At 42.4% G+C, this 14,224-nt stretch overlaps 1 long non-coding RNA gene across 1 annotated transcript in view; it reads right to left on the bottom strand.

The window, feature by feature from the left end:
- Positions 1–14,224, bottom strand: part of LOC117097265 — a 28,503-nt gene extending 14,279 nt beyond the window's left edge. The window contains exons 1-2 of the long non-coding RNA XR_004442888.1: positions 11,759–14,224; positions 10,331–10,388 (exon numbers count right to left, since the gene is read on the bottom strand). This is a non-coding gene — a long non-coding RNA (uncharacterized LOC117097265). The remainder of the gene's footprint in view (positions 1–10,330; positions 10,389–11,758) is intronic.

Raw genomic sequence — 14,224 nt, 5'->3', positions numbered from 1 at the left:
CTTCACTTGTAAAGAGAGATGACATGCATCTGCCTGGAAGGGTTCTTGTGAAGACCACATGGTTTGCTCACGGAGAGTACGGAAGGACCATGGCTGACACTGCTTCTCCCTTTCCAGAGTCTTCCGAAACTGCACGTTGGACTCATTTCTTTATTAGGTTGGGCTGAGGGTCTTCACATTGTTTGAGTCACCTGGATTCTAGGAAGCTAATTCATTTTCTTGTCCAAGCATTCCCTTGGCAAGTTCTTCAATCCTTGTGTTCTTTGGTTTCCTCATTTCTAAAATAGAAACAAGAATAGCACATACCCCATAGTGGTACTGTGAAGATGACAAGAGTGGACATGTGAAGTGCCCAGGATAATACTGCACATAGTCAGCACTCAGTCCATGTTAATTATTTTTATCGCAATTATTGTTGCCCTGTCTGAGCATCTACATTTAATAGTATGATGGATATGGTTAGATTTACATTTTCCACCTTATTCTCATTTTGTACATGCCTCCTGTCTTTGTTCCTCTGTTCTTCTTACTGCCTTTCGTTGTTTTAGTGATATTATGGTACAGTAAGAAATATATATTTGGTCTCTGGCCCCAGTTTCTGAGACAATTTCTAAAACTCTTGTAGACAGGGGTGCTAGGAGTCTTTGTTCTAATATTTGGTCTTTGACCCTGGTTTCTAACACAGAGCTCTCAAATCCCTTGGAATTTCCTGGGCAATAGAAATTTCTTTTGTTCTAATGAGGCAGCTCCTGGTGGGCTCCTGGATAACATCAGGATGGGGAATCAGCCATGGGATTAAAGGGTTGGGACTTTCAGCTCTACCCTTTGACCTCTGGAGAGGCTCTTGAGAGGCTCTGGAGAGGTGCTGATGGTTGAATAGATCATCAGTGGCCACTGATGTAATTAGTCATGTCTATGTAATGAAGCCTCCATAAAAAACCCAGAAGGACAGTGTTGAGAGAGCTTCTAGATTGGTGAACACTTGCGGATGTCTGGAAGACAGCACACCTGGAGAGGACACGGAGGCTCTTCGCATCTTCCCCCATACCTGGCTCTCTTCATCTCTTCATTTGTCTATCTTTATCTTTTTCATTATCCTTGATAATGAACTAGTAAATATAAGTGTTTCCCTAAGTTCTATGAGCCACCCTAGCAAATGAATTAAGCCCAAGGAGGAGTTTGTGGAAACTCCAATTTATAACCAGCTGGTCAGAGATATAGGTGACAACTTACTACTTTGCAATTGGTGTCTGAGATGGGGAGCAGTCTTGTGGGACTCAGCCCTTAACCTGTGGGATCTAAGAGAAAACCTTTAACCTTTTCCCCCCAAATTGTTAAATAAATATTTTTAGGGTGTCATTTTAATTCCTCTGTTGATTTAATTTTTTTTTTTTTTTTGAGATGGAGTTTTGTTCTGTCACCCAGACTGGAGTGCAGTGGCACGATCTTGGCTCACTGTAACCTCTGCCTCCTGGGTTCAAGTGATTCTCCTGCCTCAGCCTCCTGAGTAGCTGGGATTACAGGCGAGTGCCACCACACCTGGCTAATTTTTATATTTTTAGTAGAGACAGTGTTTCACTATGTTGGGAAGGCTGGTCTTGAACTCCTGACCTCAAGTGATCCACCCACCTCAGCCTCCCAAAGTGCTCGGATTACAGGTGTGAGCCACTGTGCCCAGACAATTTAATTATTTTTTGAATTCTTTTCTTAGTGATTGCTCAGTATGCATCTTAATCTATCACAGTATATTTCAAATTAAGAGTAATTTAAATCTGATGACATAAAAATCTTTGCTCCAATATAGCTCCATTCTCTTATTACCATATATATTATATCTATCTATGCCATAAACTCAACTATGTTATATTTATTGCCTTAAACTACTTTCTATCTTTAAAAAAAAAAATTGACAAGAAATCAGAAAAAATTTATTTTTTAGAAATACTAATCTGCATATTTGCCATTTCCAGTGTGCATTTCTTCCTGTGGATTCGAGTTACTGTCTGGTGTCACTTTCTTTTAGCCTGAAGGGATTCATTCAGTATTTTTTGTAAGGCAGGTCTACTAGTAACGAATTATCTTGATCTTTGTTTATCTGGTAATACATTAATTCCACCTTCATTTTTGAAGAGCAGTTTGTAGTTTTCCTGAATGTGGAATTCCTGGTTGATGGTCATTGATGTTTTTGTTTCTTTCAGCACTTTTGTTTTGCTTTTCGAGACAGGGTGTCATTCTGTCACCCAGGCTGCAGTGCAGTGGCGCAATCTCAGCTCACTGCAGCCTCCATGTTCCAGGCTCAAGTGATTCTTCCACCTCAGCCTCCCAAGTAGCTGGAACTACAGGCATGTACCACCAAACCCAGCTGATTTTGTTTGTTTCTTTAATTTATTGCAGAGATGAGGTCTCATTATGTTGCCCAAGCTGATCTTGAACTCCTGAGCTCAAGCAATGCTCCCACCTTGGCCTCCCAAGGTGCTGAGATTACAAGTGTGAGCTACCATGACCTGCCCAGCCTTTGTATATGTCATCCCATTGCCTTCAAGCCTCCATTGCTTCCAATACAGAATCAGAGCCACCCGTGTTTTGATGCTTACCTGTATCTGACAAGTTACATTTTCTTTATTGCTTTTAAGATTTTATCTTTGAACAGTGTGACTATAATGTGTTTAGGTGTAGCTCTTTTTGTATATATTCTGCTGGGGAGTCACTGAACCTCTTGAATGTGTAAAGTGATGATTTTCATCAAACTTGGAAAGTTTTCAGCCATTGTTTTTTCAAATAATTTTTCTCCTCCTTTATCTCTCCCCTCCCTTGCTGAGACTCTCTTTACATATATGTTAGTATGCTTGACGTCATCTCACAAATTTCTGAGCATTTATTTATTTTCTTTTGCCTTTTCTTCCTCTCTATTCTTCAAATTACATAATTTCTATTCATTTATCTTCAAGGGGACTGTTTTTTTTTTCTTCTGCCTTCTGGAATCTGAGGTTGAGCTCTTCTAGTGAGTTTTCATTTCCATTATTGCACATTTCAACTACAGAATAAAAATTGAGTTTTTAAAACTTATTTCTGTCTCTTGAGAATTCCCACTTGTTGATTCATTGTTGTCATACTTTAATTCTTCAAACATGGTTTCCATTAGATATTTAAGCATATTTATAATAGCTACATGAAGTCTTTGCTAAATCCAGCATCTGGGAAACACATAGTTTCTTTTGACCTCTACTATTCCTGAGCAGAGGTCACATTTCCCTGTTTCTTTACATATGTTCTAATTTTTATTGAAAACTGAACATTTTAGATACTCTATGGTAGCAACTCCGGATTCTTATTCTTCCCTGCTTGTTGTTGCTGCTGGATTTTGTTGTCTTTATTCATTTTTTAAATAACTCACCTGAGTTAAATATATGAGACTTGCCTCTACTAGTGTTTGGCCTCTGATGTTTCTGCTAGGTTCTTAAATTATTATTCCTGTTTTTATTTTTAACCCTGACTTTCTCAGAGTTGCCCCTATGTCCACAGCAGAGCGTGTAGCCAATGACTAGGCTCAAACACCCTAATCCAGCAAGGCCTCTGTCCTCCACCAATGGATCTGTACGTGGCTGGAGAATGCATTCAATTTTCAGGCTGTTTTCAAGTCTGACTCAATTTTTTGCTGGGCCCCTTTGCATCTCCTCTGCACATGCATGCAGCCCTCACAGTCAGACAGGACTCGGGGGCTAGCTAGCCTGGGCACGCTCCGATCTCCTCTAGGCATGTTTGCAGCCTAAGCCAGGAATATGCTTGCCACAACCACAACCTCCAGCTAGTGAAGACATTGGCCCTGCACACTCATCCACCAAATCAAGTGAGCTCCGCTGTGATTGCAGCAACAAAGCTGTCAGTCCTTCTACCTGCCTTGTTCTGGTGCTGACCAAACAGGGGGAAGGTAAGGGTGGGAGCACCCCCAGGCAACAATACCACAAATCTGCACTGTACTTATGCAAATTTCAGCAATTTTTCAATATAAACATTTCTCAGATTGTTATACATCTTTGATCAACTTGAAGAGTGTTGAAATACTTGTTTTTGTCAATTTTGTTCAACCTTATAGTTTCTTTTTGGAGTGAGAATTTACCAATACTCTCAGTCATAGCTAGGGGTCTTACCTCTCCACATACGCTGTCCATCCTTTATTTCTCTTGTCAGAACACCAAGGAGCAGACTTGTCTACATATGCCGTGTGTTATTTCTGGGGATCAGCAAGGTTTTGAGAGAATACTGAGCAATCTATGGAGCTTTTAAATGTACCCATTGGAGTGTGTCAATGTAGGAATGCTTGACTGGGGCTTGATTACATACTAGGTAAAGAGCATATTCTCCAATGTTAGATACTCGTAAGCCATTGGGGACATTTAAACTCAGAATTACCATGTTTAGATTTGCTTCTCCAAAAATACAGAATGTATGTCCTATTTGCCCATTCTCACACTGCTACAAAGAAATACCTGAGACCGGGTATTTATAAAGAAAAGAGGTTTAATTGGCTCACAGTTCTTCAGGCTGTACAGAAAGCATGGCAACATCTGTTCGGCTCCTGGGGAGGCCTCAGGAAACTTTCAATCATGGCAGAAGGTGAAGGGGAAGCAGGCACTTCCTACTTTGCTGGAAGGAGAAGGCAGAGAGAGGTGGGGAGGTGCTACACACTTTTCAACAACCAGATCTCACAATAACTCACTTACTATCACAAGGACAGCACCAGAGGGTATGGTGCTAACCCATTCACGAGAACTCCATCCCCATGATCCAATCACCTCCCACCAGGCCCCACCTCCAACACTAGGGATTCTAGGGATTACAATTTGACATGAGATTTGATGAGGACACAGATCCAAAACACATCATATGCCTTCAAAAAGTAAATTTTCATAGTTTTCATTATTTGGACTATGTGCATTAAGAAGCTAGTTTTAAGTTCACATTCAAGGTGTCTTACAATTGTAGTATTTGGGGCTGGGCGCAGTGGCTCATGCCTGTAATCCCAGCACTTTGGGAGGCTGAGGCAGGTGGATCACCTGAGGTCCGGAGTTCAAGACCAGTCTGGGCAATATGGAGAAACTCCGTCTCTACTAAAAAAAACGTATATGTATATACAAAATTAGCCGGGCATGGTGGCACATGCCTATAATCCCAGCTTCTCGGGAGGCTGAGTCAGGAGAATCACTTGAACCCATGAGGCAGAGGTTGCGGTGAGCCGAGATCGCACCATTGCACTCCAGCCTGGGCAACAAGAGCGAAACTCTGTCTAAAAAAAAAAAAAAAAAAGCAATATTTTTGAATACCACCAAAAGAGCAGAGCTGAGACCAGAGAAAAGGTCTTCATTCAAGACAGAGATACACTTTTTAACAGAACTGCCTATAGATAACCTGGGGCGCCAGCTGAAGGGAAGGGTGGGGAGAATTTCCTGCAACGGGAGACATCTCTGCATGGATCCATAACCATGAAGCTACAATGTTGTTGAAAAGCTCCCTCAGCACATGGAATGATCTTTGATTTTTCTTTCTACTCTGAGACAGCACACACACCCACAGTCATACACACAAAAGCTACGTACCAGTTTTACATCACTTTTTCAGGTAATCCTCACAGCTACCATATAAGGATAAATTATTATATTTTACAGATGAAGAAACTGAGGCCTAAGACAGTTAAGCAACTTTCAAAGGTCAGAAATCTTGTGAATGGCAGACATGAAATTAGTCTTTCTGACTTTAAACATCAGTAAGAGTGGTACTTCTTAGACCAGGGTTGAGCTTCCTAGGAATTACTGAGGGTTGCTGAGTACATATGAAATTTTACTCAAGGACTAGAGTGAATGTTAGTTTTGCATGTAATGCCTATCAATGGTAGACTGGATAAAGAAAATGTGGTATATATATATTATGGAATACTATGCCACCATAAAAAAGAATGAGACCATGTTCGCCGCAGGAATACGGATGGAGCTGGAGGCCATTATCATTAGCAAACTAACGCAGGAACAGAAAACCAAATACTGCATGTTCTCACTTGTAAGTGGGAGCTAAATGATGAGAACATAGGGACACATAGAGGGGAACAACATGCACTGGGGCCTATTGGGGGGTGCAGGGTGGAAGGAGGGAGACAAACAGCAAAAATAACGAATGGGTACTAGGCTTAATACCTGCGTGACAAAATAATCTGTACACCAAACCCCCATGACACATGTTTACCTATATAACAAACCTGCATATGTACTCTTGAACCCAAAATAAAATTTTTCTTTTGAAAAAAAATCGCATTTAAACAAGCTTTCACATTTTCTGAGGAGAAATAAAAACTCACATGAACTTTTAACGCAAAAGGAGTATTTCACCAAAGAAATATGACACATTCAACAGGATGCCGAAAGCTATGCCACTCAAGTCCTGGAGAAATGTGTCCCATCTATCTTTTTGGTGGGCAGCCGTGGGTAGGGAAGCTTGAGGAGCACTTCCACCATCTTCCTGGCACCTAGTGGTGCCAGTGCTCTTGGTTTCTGAGGTCATACCAGGCCCCCTTCCTGCCTCTGCTTCCTGCTGAGGAGCGATTTTCCTCTGTACCTTGGCACCAGGAGGAGCTCTATTTCTAGCCGATGACCTGAGACCTTGAAGCCTACAGCGGTGGCACCCTCACTAGCAGCAGGGCCTGTTTCAGCTTCTGATAGTCTCTGGGGCAGGCTCACCTGCCCCCGCATTGCCACAAGACCATTTCACGGTCCAGGAAGGGGCCACAGCCCACCGTAAAGGCACTTGGCATCTATGTAGAGCTGACAAACTAGGAACTGTCATCCTCACTAAATGAACGTGAAAAAAGATAAAACTGGAGCAAGGAAGCCTTTGGGCAAACATTTAAAACAGTGATTTCGAAAGTGGGTGGGCTGACCTCAGTGGCCAGGCCAGGCTGGGTGCCCGGGACGTACTCCAAAGTGGGCAGATACTAGGCCCTTTGCCAAGAGCCAGTCGCCCCAAGCGTTGCAGGACAGACAGCCCTCGGAGCGACTTCCCAGACTCAGCGTGCTACCAGGCCTTTCTGCAGACCTGCAACCTACCATCGGCTGCCTTTTCATTGAGAAATCAGCAATTGTGGGAAAGGCCAGTGAAAGGTTTGTGAGCCGGTTAAGATTTTTACAAGCCGATTAAATTCTCAAGTTCACCCCAGACTCAGTGGAGTTTAAGTTGTAAAGATTCCTGAGTATTTCCACATTTCCAACCAGAAAGAACATGTTTCAATACTCAGGGCCCCAGACCACAGGCTGGAAGGGAGGGAAGAAGGGCAGAGAGAGGGTGCAGGCAGCAGCAGGAACCGTGTCGCTGTCTCTGGTATCTGCTTTACATGTGGTCTCAGTGCCTTGAGGACGCCAGGCGCAGACCAGTTTTGGGGCTCAATCCCAGTAAGGGAAGCATTTCCTTCCAATTGGAAGGAAGGGCTGACGGTGCCAAAATTGGAGCTGCCAGATGGTTCCCTAAGAACGGATTACAAACTAGAGTAAACACTCCATCAATTCATCTTTGAATTTATTACTAAATATTTTTAAACACCCTTTAACAATCCCTACAATCTAATCCATTCCGAATGCTGAAGAAACGTGTATAAAGAAAAACATTAAGTGGGTTTATAAAAAGACTGGAGGTTTGGATGGAAAAGCTTATTTTAATTACTTGGCAACGTTGGCACCCACTGGTTTTAGCCCAGCATCACAAGAACCTGGGTCCAGGCAGCAGAAAGACCTGAACCCAAAAAGGACAGAACTCAAAGTGGCTCCAGGCTTCTGTCTATGGAAAAAGCAGCTAAACTTTGATCTAGGTTTAAAAAACAATGGAAAGGCAACGTCAGAGAGCTTGAAACAATATGGAAATTTTTTTTCATCTATTTTCTGTGATTGCTTTTTGGGAGGCCGAGGCGGGTGGATCACGAGGTCAGGAGATCGAGACCCTCCTGGCTAACACGGTGAAACCCCGTCTCTACTAAAAATACAAAAAAAAAAAACTAGCCGGGTGCGGCGGCGGGCGCCTGTAGTCCCAGCTACTCGGAGGCTGAGGCGGGAGAATGGCGGGAACCTGGGAGGCGGAGCTTGCAGTGAGCGCCGAGATCGCGCCACTGCACTCCAGCCTGGGCGACACAGCGAGACTCCGCTCTCAAACAAAAAAAAAAAAAAAAAAAAAAAAAAGCAGAAAGATGAAATAGATGCCCTTTCAAATTTCCTGTGTCTCATTTCCAGTCAAGAGTCCCCGACTAGTGAGTTCCTCCTTTCCCCAGCAACTCTGTGACACTGGAGATTCAAGACCTCAGCAGCTACCAGGGCTCTTTAGGCCTCAGGAGTACAACAAGGGCCACCAAAGGAAGAACGGGCTTAACAATGCCCCCAGGATCCCATCAAGCCAATCAGAAGGATTGAAAACCCTGAATAAGCAAGGTTTATCACCAGCCAAACCATGTCACCATCCTGGTACCACACTTCCCATTCCCACGGAGCTCTGGGAACCACATGTGCACTCTCCTTGCCGGAGGGGCATACCCAGCCCCAGAAAGCAACTTTGCAGAGGGGCCGGCTGCTGGCAATCCTGATGTCAGCACCAGCAGCTGAGGGCACAGCCAGGCCTGCTGACTGGGCAGGCGCCCCAACCAGGAAACGAACAGGGGAACCTGGAAGCGGCCAAGGGATTTGCAGAACCTTCTGAGCCCACTGCAAAAGACCATGCCATTTCCATTCTGAAGACAAAAACGTGAAGGCCCTGTTCCCAAGATCCCCAACAGAATCCAAGAAAAAACAAAAAGGAAAAATCAAAATGAAAGAGAATTCCGCATGGATGGATGTCACGAACGTGTTTTCAGGGAAGAACCCCAAATGGCAGTCAGATGGAGGTGGGGTGAGTGCTGAGCTCACCCAGAGGCGAAGCCCATTCTGAGAATTGTTTCAGGAGAAAGAAGCGCAAAAGGCCGGGGCCGCTGCCTGTGCAGCCTTGCCGCCAGTGCTGTGCGTCTTGGGCGGTTCTACCACAGGTCAGCAAACTTTTTCTGTACAGGGCCGAAGAGTAAGCATTTCAGGCGTTTCTGTTTGTTTGTCTCTCATTGCTTTACAATTCTTTGAAAATATAAAGCCCATTCTTAGCTCAGGGGCCTATAAAATACGCAGGAACTGTAGTGTACCTTTGTCAGGCACCACTGAGCCACAGGTACCCTCCTGATGAAAGGAGTAAGAGTCCCTGACAGGTTAGTGATCCTCTGCGCCGGAAAGGGGGCAGTGGGGCACCTGGAAAGGAAAAAGGGAGGGCCTGGGAAATGCACTCACCTGGGAGGGAGCATTTCCGTTCCCACTGGCTGAGTTCTCAGTTACTGCAGGGCTGTGGAGAGTCCGAGACAGAGGCTACCCTACAACAGCAGAGGCTGCTGAGAAGTAACGAACTGAGCTGTACACTGACACATGTGTGAAGAGGGAAGATCTCATGTTTTTGTGTGTGTGTGTGCTTAACCATAATCTTAAAAAAGGAAAAAAAAAACAATTTTAAAAGACTTTCTCCTCTTAAAAAAGTTAAAAACAAGTGTGTAAGCAATTCCAAAACCAAACTAGAGGAAAGAGTAAAATAGTGTTAACTGTCCCTCAGTCCTTGCCTTGCACTGTGTCAACACATCCCACACATTAATGTGTTAACGTCATAACAACCGACACAGGAGGCACATTATCCCACTTTACAGAGGAAGAAACTGAGGAATAGAAAGTTTAAGTTGCTCAGGTTACACAGCTAGGAAGTGGCTGAGCTGGGGACTGAGCCAGGGTATTTTTGGCTCCAGAGTCTGTGTTACGGAAGGATCCTCTCTAAAATTTGGACAAAAGTGATTTTATACATGTCCAGATCATTAGCTACCCTATCAGTTTTCCCACCGTGATCAGAAAACACCATAGGGAAGGTGGGGGAGGGAGGAACTGAGCCCCATGCCCAAGCCAGTCTTGGGTGGGCAGAATCCTGTGCGAAGCTGTTGAACAGGAACAGATTTCAAGGCAGAAGGAAAGCAGGTTGACTCTCTGGCACCCGCATCAGGAAAGAAAGGTACAAGTAGAGAAGCTGCCTCTGACTTTCGAGTCACTGTCCCTCTCCGCCCCATCATTTCTGGGGACCAGTCTGCATCTCAAGAACAGATTTCACCTGTGAGCAGGGTGACTTCTGGAGGCAGATGGTAGTTTAGGAAGTTGGGGTTTTTTGGTGAACAAATAGGTCTCATTTGGATATCTCTCCTAGGAAAGCTCATCTCCCAGGATTCATAAATCCCCCAGTCAGGGAGCCTCCTTACGTCAAATCGGGCCTTTGCTCTTATGCCATGAAACCAACCATGCATTTAAGATGAACACCTAGAGCAAAGTCATCCATCAGAATTTGGCCACTTTTAATAAATGACTGGTTAACATTTATTTTGGGCATATCAAGAAAACATTTTTAATTAAAAAGCAAGTCAGATGTTGTTTCCTCATATAAGAACTGAAGTACTTTTCTTTTGTCTTTAAAATTATCATTCTTCTTACAGCAACTTGGATCTAAAAAACAAGTCATGCTCCTTGATATAATTTAAATAAAAATGTTTAAAGTGCTTTCCCCCCATCTGACTGCAGGCAAAATGTCAAGCCTTATATTTCACATCTCTCCAAACTTTTACCTTGCCTTATGCCATTACTATATACACATTGAGTTTTTCCCTACAAAATGGAATCATATTATTCTATATCTTGTTTTTTAAAAACATAAATATAGTGGGTATTTTCCCTAATCAATACACAGAGATTGATTTCATTTTATAAAAATAGTTGCATCATACTGAATCCTAGGTATGCACTATAATTAATTCAACAATCCTCCTGCTGATGAACATCTAGGTTGCTAGAAAATTATAATAACGGGGGGCCTCTCTGTCTTGTCCCTGATTGGTTTTGGGACAATTATCTATTCATTTGGAGAATGACAAACTAATTCCTTACTTCATACTAATGACCAAAATAATTCCAGATTATAGACCTACTAGAAGAAAATGCCAGCAAACTTTTGCATAATCTTAAAATAAAAAAGGCCTTAATGTAGACTAACTAGAATCTACCAAGGATAAAGAACCTGCCAGGTTTGGTGACATAAAAATGAAAACTTTCTGTGTGACTGAAGGAACTATATGAAGTCAGGACACACCATATCCAAATTTAATTTTTCTAATACGCAAAGAAGTCACTCAAAACAATATTAAAATGTAACAGAAAAATAGAGGATAAAAGAGACTTCACAGAACAGACCATACAAATGGAACAATTATTATACAAACTAGCCATGAACATGCAAATTTTAAAAACAATGAACTACTGTTGCTCTCAATTGGGCAACATTTTTAGAAAACTGATAGCATCTAGGCCAGCCCTTCTCAACGATCTGCACCCGGGAATCGCCTGGGGAGCTTCAAGTAACTATTGATCCCCAGCTACCAATTTAATTGGTTTGGGGTATGGCCTGGGGTTCTACATTTTTTAAAGTTCCCTGAGAGAGTCTAATGTACAGAATTCGAACATTAATAGTTTGGGAATAAGTCCCGTAATTTGGAAACCACTAGTGTACATTAAAGGAGGGTATGAGGCAAAGGAGGTTGTCATCTCTGGTGTGGATGGGAGTGTAAATCATCACAACTTTTTTAGAAAGCAAACTGGCAGAATTTAATAAAATTTGCTAAAAGTTAGAATGTACATACCTTTTGGTTCAGTAATTCCATTTTGAACAATACATCTTGGAGAAATAAAAGCAGCACTAACAAAAGATACACATGCATATACATGCAAGAGTGTCTACTACAGCCGTGATTCCTAACAAATCCCTGGAAGAAAACAGCGGTTGAAAAAGAGATACTGAGATCTCCAATGCAGTGAGGATGATGGCATAGGTACCAATATGTCTGTGGGACATCGTTAAGTGAAAAATGCAAGTTTCAGAATAGTAAGAATAGATCCAATTTTTAAAAATGTATATGTTGTTTGAATAAGAAAATCAAAAGGCGTAGAAAGGTAACATAAAAGTGGGAGATATGTAGAGAGAGCAGATAGGAAACTTAAGTTTTCTCTGAAACACAAGAGAATCTTTTGCAATTAAAATAATTTTTTTAACAATTAGCCTTTAAAATAGACACATACACAGCGAGAAAGAAATGAGGCTTTTCCTAAGATGTATTAAAACTTATAATGAAGTAACAAATGTACTATACTACTGTATTATTAGTTATAGTACACACTTATGTACTTGTATTATTTATATCTATTTTATTTTGTTTTTATATTATACAAATGTATACATCATTATAATAAATTATACTACATACTGCTATAATTAAAACAGCAATGCCCAGGTAGATCTAACCATTGACTAGAGTTCAGAATAAAAATCCAGATTCATATGGAAACCAATTGTTCGGTGAAGCCGATATATTATGAGCCAGTGGAGGAGGATGGGGAACCTTGCTGTTACTGCTTGCCATCATGGCCAACTGGAGAGATTTAAAAGGCCCAAAGATGGAGAAATCCAGTGCAGGTGGTAGCCTGGAGGCCCAGCCCTAGGGCTGAATGTGGTGCATTCTTAACAGGTTTCCAGGTAATATAGATTCTTTGAGCCACAGGTGAGCCAAACCCACTCTGAAAGCCATAGCTACTTACATCCCTACAGTGTCCAGTCAACCTGTAAATCCCACAAGGAGGTGTGAGGCAAGGGGTGGTCATGGCCTGCGCTGGATTCCTGCCAGTAAATGGGGTTTGGGGTTGGCTGCCTGGAACTGCTGCCGAAGTTGGCAGCTGCTTGGCAGCTTTGCTTTCTGAGCCCAACAACCTCTTCAAGAATGTGTTCTGTAGGATTTAGGCCTGAGCTGGGAACGCACATCTGTGAGGCCCTGATGTGAATATTCAGCAGGGAGATCTGGATTTCTTCTCGATTGCCTGTGGCATCAAATGCAGTCATCTGTGACGTGGCTTACCCAGGACTTTCTTCTCCTGACATAATTGTGGTTTTCAAATTCAGTTATGTTCCCACTCTCATATTAGGTAACAGGTTAAACAAATTCACGAGCCTGATTTATTTTTCTGTGACCTTCATATTTTAGAAAGATTATATCCAAGTCCCAACCGACTTCCTCAGCTCCCCAGATTAAATGTTCTCATTGTTCAGCTTGTGTTACAGCACATCACCCTGCTTCTCATTAATCATTCCTAACTGTCCAGCCCCCTTAGCTTCCTTCAGCTGCAGAAGGCTGCTTAGCAGAGGCTACGGGAAGTTCTCCTGATTCACCTTGTTCATGCACTTATTCATCTGAGTGAGGGTCCTCTCCCAAATTTGGGCCTGTCTGTGGTAGCCTCCAGTGGATTCTTGGTACATATTTTAAAACTTCAAGGGAGAGGTTAGTGAGAAGCTGGGAATTGAAGAATAAAAGTCCTTCATTTTCAGTTTCATTATCTTTGGGTTACTTTAGGTATGACAATCAGCCACAGTTACCCCAGGGTACTACTAAATCTAAAACTGAGATGACCACACTCAGCAAAACACCTCTCATTTCCCGAATTAACTTCTCAGTGTTCTATCTAAGTGAAAAATTGCCTCCATGCTTATAAACCACTCCACCTGCCTCCATTTCCACAGATGGACATTCATACTCTTCAAAAACACATCCCACTGTAATATAAACTGGGTGACCAAGAAGCTAAAAGCAGAGGATATTTGCTCATAGAAAATAGATATCTAACAACTTTAATCTCCTTTCCTCCCCTAAATTAGATATTGTTTCTATTAAATTCCCTTCTAGTTTCCTCATTTGCCTTCATCCCATTTCAGGACATAGCTTGTGCTGGGAAATATGGATTCTTCTCTATGTCAAAGGCCCAGTGGTGACTGCTTTAATGAGTCATTAAACAAGAACCATCCCAAATGCCCATCAATAGACCAGATAAAGAAAATGTGGCATGTATACACCATGGAATACTATGCAGCCATAAAAAAGAATGAGTTCTTGTCCTTTGCAGGGACATGGATGAAGTTGGTAACCAAATGAGTGAAAACTACACATTTTCACTCATAAGTAGGAGTTGAACAATGAGAACACATAGACACAGGGAAGGGAGCACCACACACTGGGGCCTATCAGAGGGGTGGGGGGTAAGGGGTAGGGAGAGCATTAGGGCAA

The sequence above is a fragment of the Trachypithecus francoisi genome, unplaced genomic scaffold (assembly GCF_009764315.1).
Source record: "Trachypithecus francoisi isolate TF-2019V2 unplaced genomic scaffold, Tfra_2.0 Lachesis_group15, whole genome shotgun sequence".
NCBI lineage: Eukaryota > Metazoa > Chordata > Mammalia > Primates > Cercopithecidae > Trachypithecus > Trachypithecus francoisi.
This window is presented reverse-complemented; position numbering and strand designations above follow the sequence as displayed.